The following is an 8,197-nucleotide window of genomic DNA, read 5'->3' on the forward strand; positions in this document are numbered from 1 at the left end:
CCACGGTGTCCCAGCGCCTGGCCCCACCCCGCACGGGGCTGAGTGGCTGAGCTGGGTCCTGAGTGGGGTCATTCCATGCCCTGTGGGTGCCCTGGGGCCCTCGTCCATCCAGGTGTGCAAAGCGGCCAGTGCCTCCCTTCGGGGCCACGCAGCCCAGAGCCTGGGGCTCTGCAGAGGGCCAGCTGCCCCCTGGTGGCAGGACCAGGCAGGGGCAGGCGGGGAGCAGCGCAGCCTGTGTGTCCTGTCCACGCACCAGGCCTGGGAGGGAGTGCCACGTCCGAGCCGTGCTGCCCCCTGTTGACAGCTGAGGCCCAGAGCAGGCAGGACGTGGACAAGAGGTGGAGCCCCTCCCAGCCTCACGGTGACTTCCCCGTGGGCTGAGCGAGGGTCAGGGACTACTGACAGGGTCTCTCCTGGAGAAATGCGTATCCCCACAGCGTCTCAGGGGCCCAGGGTTTGGAAACTTTATTTTTTTAAAATATGTTTTATTGATTTCAGAGAGGAAGGGAGGGGAAGAGACAGAAACATCCATGATGAGAGAGAATCATGGATCAGCTGCCTCCGGCTCGCCCCACACTGGGGATCAAGCCCACAACCCAAGCATGTGCCCTGACTGGGAATTGAACCATGACCTCCTGGTTCAGAGATCGATGCTAACCACTGTACCATGCCAGCCGGGCAGGTTAAGAAACTAACTTTAAAAACCAACTTGAGAGGATGGGATTTTGGGGACCAGGAAAGCACCCCCCCCCCCCAAATTCAGTGATGTGAGCAGCTGGAGGGGACAGAAGGCAAGGAGCCTTTTTTTTTTTTTTTTTTTTTTAGCAGAGAGAGCTCCTGGAACTATAAGGAGAGGCATGAGCAGGCAGGTCTCCTATGGGTAAGAGGTGACACCCCAGACGTGAAGACACAGGCTCAGGGCCTCAGCCGCTGTCCCCGGACACCTTGTGCTCCTTGGCCAACCCAGCTAGTGTGGCTCAAGGGCTGAGCACCGCCCTATGAACCAGGAGGCCCGGGTTAGATTCCCAGTCAGGGCACATGCCAGGGTGGGGGCTCCATCCCCAGCGTGGAGCGTGCAGGAGGCAGCTGATCTGTGATTCTCTCTCATCACGGATGTTAGTGTCTGTCTCCCTCTCCCTCTCCCTCCCTCTCCGACATCAATAAAAATATGTTCAACGAGAAGAGAGCAGTGTGGCCCGCTGACCTGGGCTGGGGCTCCGGGTCCAGGTAAAGACTCTGGGTTTAGAGTCTGATGTTATCACTCCCATCGCTCAGCTGACGTACTCCCCGGGGGTGCCGGCCAGGTTACTACCGCGGATGTCAGGGGCGTTTCATCGTGGGATCCTGCGTGTCAGAGGCAGGTCAGGGAGAATGACTCAGCCTAGAGTGGAAAAACAGGAACAGGAGCCGTCCTGGGCAGGAGACCCCGTGGCAGCGTGGGAGAAGGCCCTGGAGACCTCAGACCCAGGCAAGCCTGCCCCGTCCAGCCTCCCCCACAGAAACATACTCAGGTGCTCCTCCACCACCTGCAGCCAATCCGCAGGCACCTGCTCCCCTCCCAGCCCAGAGGACCTTCCCCCAAACTCACCCCTCCCAGCTGGCTCAGGCCCACAATACCTGCCCCCACTTCCTCAGTGGCCTGTGCTCCAGAGGGAAGGGACCTGGAGGCTCAGGGGTCACATGATAGGCCAGGGGACAAAATAGTGCCTTTTATTTTTTAATATTATAATTCAGACGACCGGCTATTTAAACAAGTAAAAATAAAAGGAATTAATATTATTATTATTATTATTATTATTTTAGAAATGCTTATAAGAAGGAAAACAGAGCCTCCTTGTATCCAGTCTGTTCGAAGCACAGACCTTATAAGAAGTCAGTGTGCCATCCTGGGTCCTTCCTTTTCTTGTTAAATATATTTTTATTGATTTCAGAGAGGAAGGGAGAGGAAGAGACAAAAACATAAACGATGAGAGAATCACTGATTGAGGATGGAGCCTGCAACCTCGGCCTGTGCCCTTGACCGGAACCCAACGTGACCTCCAGGCTCACAGGTTAAAGCTCCGCCCTGAGCCAGGCGGGCGGCTGTCCGGCCGACATCCCCACGCCCACCCGCGCCACGTGACCAGACCAATCACCGCGCAGCAAGCCGCGGCCTTGACGAGGGGCTGAGCACGTGATTCCAATGGACCAATCAGGGCCCAGAGGCGTCTATTTAAGGCGGAGCCGCTCGGAGCTCCCCCGGTTGGGGCCGGGCCGGGCCATGTTGTGTTTTGGGGGCGCCTGGAGGGGGCGGGGAGACGCGCCGCCCAGGGGCCCCCCGGCCCAGCTCAGCCCCTCCTTGCCGCGCCTCCCAGAGCGGCTCCAGAGCGGCTCCAGTGAGGTCTCCGAAGGAGGCGTGGGAACTCGAACCCGAGGTCGGGGCGGGGTCCCAGCGCCCCACTCCCCGGTCACTGGCCCCGGGTGGGCCCGCCTTCCTTTCCCCGCCGGGCTGCCGCGCGGCCCGGGCCCGGGGGAGGGGTCGCCAGGTTAAACTCGGGTCTTTGTCGGGATGCAGAGCTCGGCGTCAGGCTCGCTCACAGGAAGTGGGCAGCTCGCTGGCTGTGTTTACAGTTGTGCAACCATCCTCGCATCCAGCTTACGGCGCTTATTTCATCACATCGCAGTTCCTCCCGCCGCTCCCTCCCCCACCCAGCCCGGCCCCCGCCGGGCCCCTGGGCTCCCTGTGGGTTTGTATTGCACAGCTAACGAGTATTTCTGTCCATTTGGGGTGCCCTGTATCTTTATTTGGTTAAGTTTGCGCACCCCCCCCCCTCCCGGGAGGGTTAGCTGACTCTGACTGGAGCCCAGGATGCCCAAGGGTAGGACATCCTCGCACCCACCCTTTCCGCCGCTAGATTTCCAAGAAAATGGAACGCCAACAAAGCAGGCAGTCAAGCCCTGGCCTGTGTGGCTCACTGGATAGAGCGTCGGCCAGTGGACTGAAGGGTCCCGGGTTCGAGTCGGGTCAAGGGCACACACCTTGGTTGCGGGCACATCCCCAGCAGGGGGTGTGCAGGAGGCGGCTGATCGATGTTTCTCTCTCATCGAGGTTTCTAACTCTCCCTCTCCCTTCCTCTCTAAAAAATCAGTAAAATATATTACAAATAAATATATATATATATATATTTTAAAAAGCCGTCAGTCAAGGGAGCTGATCCTTGGCACCGCCCTATGGGGAGTATTCAGGGCTCGGGGTACAAGGCCGGGACAGGGCAGGTAATGAGAGCGATTTTAGGCCTAACAGGCCCCAGAAACCTTGTATGAGGACATTTCCCCATGTCACCCCTCTTTCTGTGCTTCCTCGGCCTCTGTGTGTTTAAAACAGTTCTGTTTGGGTGTTTCTTAAATCGCCACCTGTCCACGCTGCTGTTTTCACAGGGCAATGCTGGTCTGGCTGCTCTGCTCCCCTACCCTGCTGACCCTGGGCTTCCTTCCTTTGACCCGGAGGCCGGGCTGGGGGAGGGGGCGGGGGTGGGGGGCTGTGGCCACTGCCTCCCGCCCAGCCCCTTTAACAGAGAAGCTCGCCAGAAACTCGGGAAGCATGCCTGCCAGCTGCCCATGTCCCAGCCGGTTCCTTCTCTCTCAGGGTCAGGTCGGCATCACACGCCTCAGGCCCTGGAACCTGATGGTGATTCACAGGTGTCAGGCCCTCTCTCATTTCATCTATTTATATTTTACTCATTCATCCCCCATCCGCTTCCCTGCCCCACAGGCAGCCCTTCAGACGGGTTTTGTGTGCAGGGATTCTTTCCGTCCTAAGGGATGACAGATTTAAAGCCTCGTTAAAATGACTTCAAGTGGGGAATGAAGACCTTTCCTTGTTATGGTAACAACCAGGAGTCTACAACAGAATAAACTCTTTAAAACTTTTCAAACAAACTTCTTTAGGACAGTTTTAGATGTTTGGATGTCCAGAAAGGTTGAAAGACAGTACACAGAGTTCCTATAAACCCTCGGCCCCAGGTTCTCCCTGCCACCTTACAGAGTGTGGTGCATTTGTTACCGTTCATGAGCCATATGATACACTAGAGGCCCGGTGCTCGAAATACTGCAGGGGGGCAGAGGAGGGGTGTGGGGGTCCCTCTGCATGGCCTGCACCCTCTTGCAATCCAGGACCCCTTGGGGGATGTTCCCCACACCAGCCCTCTCACAATCCGGGACCGCTGGCTCCTAACCACTCACCTGCCTGCCTGCCTGATGCCCCAAACTGCTGGCCTGCCTGCCTGATTCCCCCTAATCACCTCTGCCTGCCTGCCTGAAGTCCCTAACCACTCTGCCTAGGCCAGGGGTCCTCAAACTTTTTAAAGTGGGGGCCAGATCACGGTCCCTCAGAGAGCTACTAATTCCTACTGTAACACCTCGGCTGCGCTCACTGCCCAAAAAACCTGGCGGGCAGGATCAGACTCCTCTACCGGCCGCATGTGGCCCGAGGGCCGTAGTTTGAAGACCCCTGGCCTAGGCTCTGCAGCCACGGCTTTGTCCAGTCTAATTATTACGCTTTTATTACTATAGATGGATTATCATCAACCACACCCCACTCCCAGGGTCCCACTGGCATCTTATAGAAGGTGGTGCAGCTGGTACAGGAGCCAATATGCACAGAGCCCCGTGGGAGCCGGGAAGAGCAGCCTTTAAGGTTCTGGGTGCTCTGGGCCGACTCGGGGCCGCCCTGTGCTCTGTCGGGCACCGAGGATCACCCCTGACCTCCACCTTCCATGTGGAGGGTGTGATAATGGGACACGGCCAGACGCCCCCCAGAACCCCCCTCAGCCGAGACCCCTGCCCTCCAGGGGCCGCAGAGAGCTTCCCGGGAAGATGAAACGCTCCGCTGTGCGGTCCCGGCGGCTAGTGAGGCGGCAGAGGGGATGGGTTTTTACTTTTTCTTGTTTAATTAATTTAAGTAGCCTTGTGGCTGCTGGCTGCCTCCAGAGCAAAGGCTTGTTGGTGCTAGGTCCCAGCCTGACCCTGACCCTGGCCCACTGCGGGCTCAGCCTGGCCTTGCCCACGCCTGCTCGCAGGCCTGAACTCACTTCTGTTTCCCTCTGCCGTGCTTGGGTGCTCACCTCTGCTCCATGAATCACCGGGTTGGCTCTGAGCGCCGGAACCTGAAGGCTGCTTGCCCTTCAGGCTCCCTCCCTCCTCCCCTCCCTGCTGCCTTGGTCCAGGGGGCTATATCAGCATGTTCCAGAGTGTTCCGCCCGCAAGGGCCAGGCGCTGGCTGGGCAGGACACACACCGAGCACTCACGTGAACACATACATGGCCCTAGAGGGTTCGGCTCAGTGGCTAGAGCATTGGCTTGTGGACTGATGGGTCCCGGGTTTGATTTTCAGTCAGGGCACATGCCCGGTTGTGGGCTCAATCCCCAGAAGCCAATCAATGATTCTCATTGATGTTTCTATCTCTTTTTCCCTCTTCCCTTCCTCTCTGAAACCAATAATAAATAAATAAATTAATGAATAAATAAATTAATTAATTTTAAAAACCCCACAAAAACAAGCACAGCTGAAACCAGTTTGGCTCAGTGGATAGAGCATCTGTCTTCGGACTGAAGGGTCTTGGGTTCGATTCTGGTCAAGGGCATATACCTTGGTTGCAAGCACATCCCCAGTAGGAAGCGTGCAGGAGGCGGCTGATCGATGTTTCTCTCTCTCTCATTGATGTTTCTAACTCTCTCTCCCTCTCCCTTCCTCTCTGTAAAAAAATAAATAAAAAATAAAAACAAAAACATCCGGGACTGGTTTGGCTCAATGGATAGAGCGTCGGCTTGGGGACTGAAGGGCCCCGGGTTTGATTCTGGTCAAGGGCATGTTCCTTGGTTGCGGGAATATCCCCAGTAGGGGGTGTGCAAGAGGCAGCTGATCAATGACTCTCTCTCATTGATGTTTCTAACTCCCTATCTCTCTCCCTTCCTCTTTGTACAAAAATCAATAAAATATATTTAAAAAATAAAAAAATAAAAACAAAAATAAAAACAAAAACAAAAAATAAGCACACAGGCTCTCACCCCTGGGAGAGCCTCCAGGCCCCACCACGGGCTCTCCCTGATGGCCCCCTCCCAGGGGCTGAGGTCCTTTCTCCCCCTTCAGATCCTGGGCCCCTCTCCCCTGGAAGCTGCAGCCCGAGCCCCACGGTGCTGCATGGAGCTTGTCTCTCCTCCACGGGCCCCGTTGGTGATGGCTGGCCTGTCCATCCCAACTCCCCCCGACAAGGACGTGGCCGGCGATGCCTGTTAATTACACGGGCTAACCGTGCTGGCCCTGCGCCTGGGCACGCAGACACAGGCCCAAGAGGGAGGGGTGAGCGCAGGTCCAGACTGGCTCCGTGGATCTGAGCAGGAGGGGACTGTCCAGCCGGCACCATCGACTGCCTGCTGGCAGACGTCACCTCGGCTGCTGTGTGGTGATTTGTGTCTCGAGTAAACAGTGGTTATGTAAACAGCTGATATTTACACGGCCATGACTCGCTTCCAGGCCCTGCCCTGAGCTGTGCCTGTGGTAACCCCCGTGAACCTTCCGCACTGCCCGAGGGGCTTGGTGCTCTTGTCCCAGTTTTACAGATGAGAAGACAGAGGCACGGAGAGGTTGGGTTAGCTGCCCAAGGCTGCACAGCTGCTGGCAGAGCAGGGATGGAGTACTGGGCTCGGGGCTCCTGAGCCTGGCCTCCCGCCGCTGCCTCTCAGTGAAGGTGTTGGTGCCCCCCTGGCTGGGGCACTTGGTGGGTGGCACAGTTGTTCCGACACCAGAGGTTGCAGATTTGACTCCCAGTCAGGGCACAATCGTAGGCTGCAGGTTTGAACCCCAGTTGGGGTGGGTGTGGAAAGCAACCAATCGACGTTTCTCTTCCTCTCTCCCTTCCTCTCTCAAATCCGTAAAACACACCCTCAGGTGAGGATTAGAGAAAGATGGTGGTCCCTCCGGTTCTGTTCAGACGCAGCTGTCCCTCATGCACATGACGAGCGCCGAACCACAGTCCTTTGTTGAGGAGGGAGACAGGGAACAGCTGAGTGGAGGCAGTGGCCAGACACCTGACCCAGGAGGGGGCCGCCCGCGCAGAGGCCGTGGCAGGCACGAAAGCACTGGGGCAGTGGTCGGCAAACTCGTGAGTCCACAGAGCCAAATGTCAACAGTGCAACGATTGAAATTTCTTTGGAGAGCCACATTTTAAAACTTAAACTTCTTCTAACGCCACTTCTTCAGAATAGACTCGCCCAGGCCGTGGTATTTTGTGGAAGAGCCACACTCAAGGGGCCAAAGAGCCACATGTGGCTCGAGAGCTGCAGTTTGCCTATCACGGGCATCCATTTATTTTATTTTTTTTTAGAAAGAGGAAGGAGGGAGGGAGAGGGGGGGAGGGAAACATCCACATGAGAGAGACACTTTGGTTGGTTGCCTCCTGCAAGCACCGCAGTCGGCGCCTGGGATCAAACCTGCAACTGAGATATGTGCCCTTGACCGGGAATGGAACCCTCAACCCTTTGCTCTAACCACTGAGCAACTGGCCAGGGTGATGCATGTTGTTGTTGTTGTTTTTTTAAAATGGAAGTAAAATTTCCATAACATAAAATTCACCATATTCACTACTTTATTTTTAAAAAATATATTTTTATTGATTTCAGAGAGGAAGGGAGACAGAGCTAGAAACATCAATGATGAGTTAGAATCCTTGATTGGCTGCCTCTTGCACGATCCACACTGGGGATCAAGCTCGCAACTGAGCTTGATCCCCAGTGTGGGTCATGCAAGAGGCAGCCAATCAAGGATTGCTCAGTGGTTAGAGCATGTGACCTGACTGGAAATTGAACTGTGACCTTCTGGTTCATAAATCAGTGCTCAGTCACTGAGCTACGCTGGCCGGGCCACAGCAACCATTTTAAAGTGTACGATGCAGTGGCTTTTGTACATGCACGATGCTGCCAGCCGTCACCTCTCCCTGCTCTGGATGTGTTTGTCCCAGAACAGGAGCCTCCTCCGCGGCCCCTCCTCTGCCGTCCGTCTCTGGACGGGCCTGTTCTGGGCGCTCCAAACGCGCAGTCCACAGGGGGTGGCCATGGGCGGTCTGGCTTCTGTAACGTTTCCAAGGGTCATCCAGGTTATAGCCTCCATGCCTCCCCCTCTGCACGGCTGAGCAATATTCCACCGCGTGGACCGGCGTTACGG

This window comes from Pipistrellus hanaki (assembly GCF_964339955.1).
Source record: "Pipistrellus hanaki genome assembly, chromosome: 16".
NCBI lineage: Eukaryota > Metazoa > Chordata > Mammalia > Chiroptera > Vespertilionidae > Pipistrellus > Pipistrellus hanaki.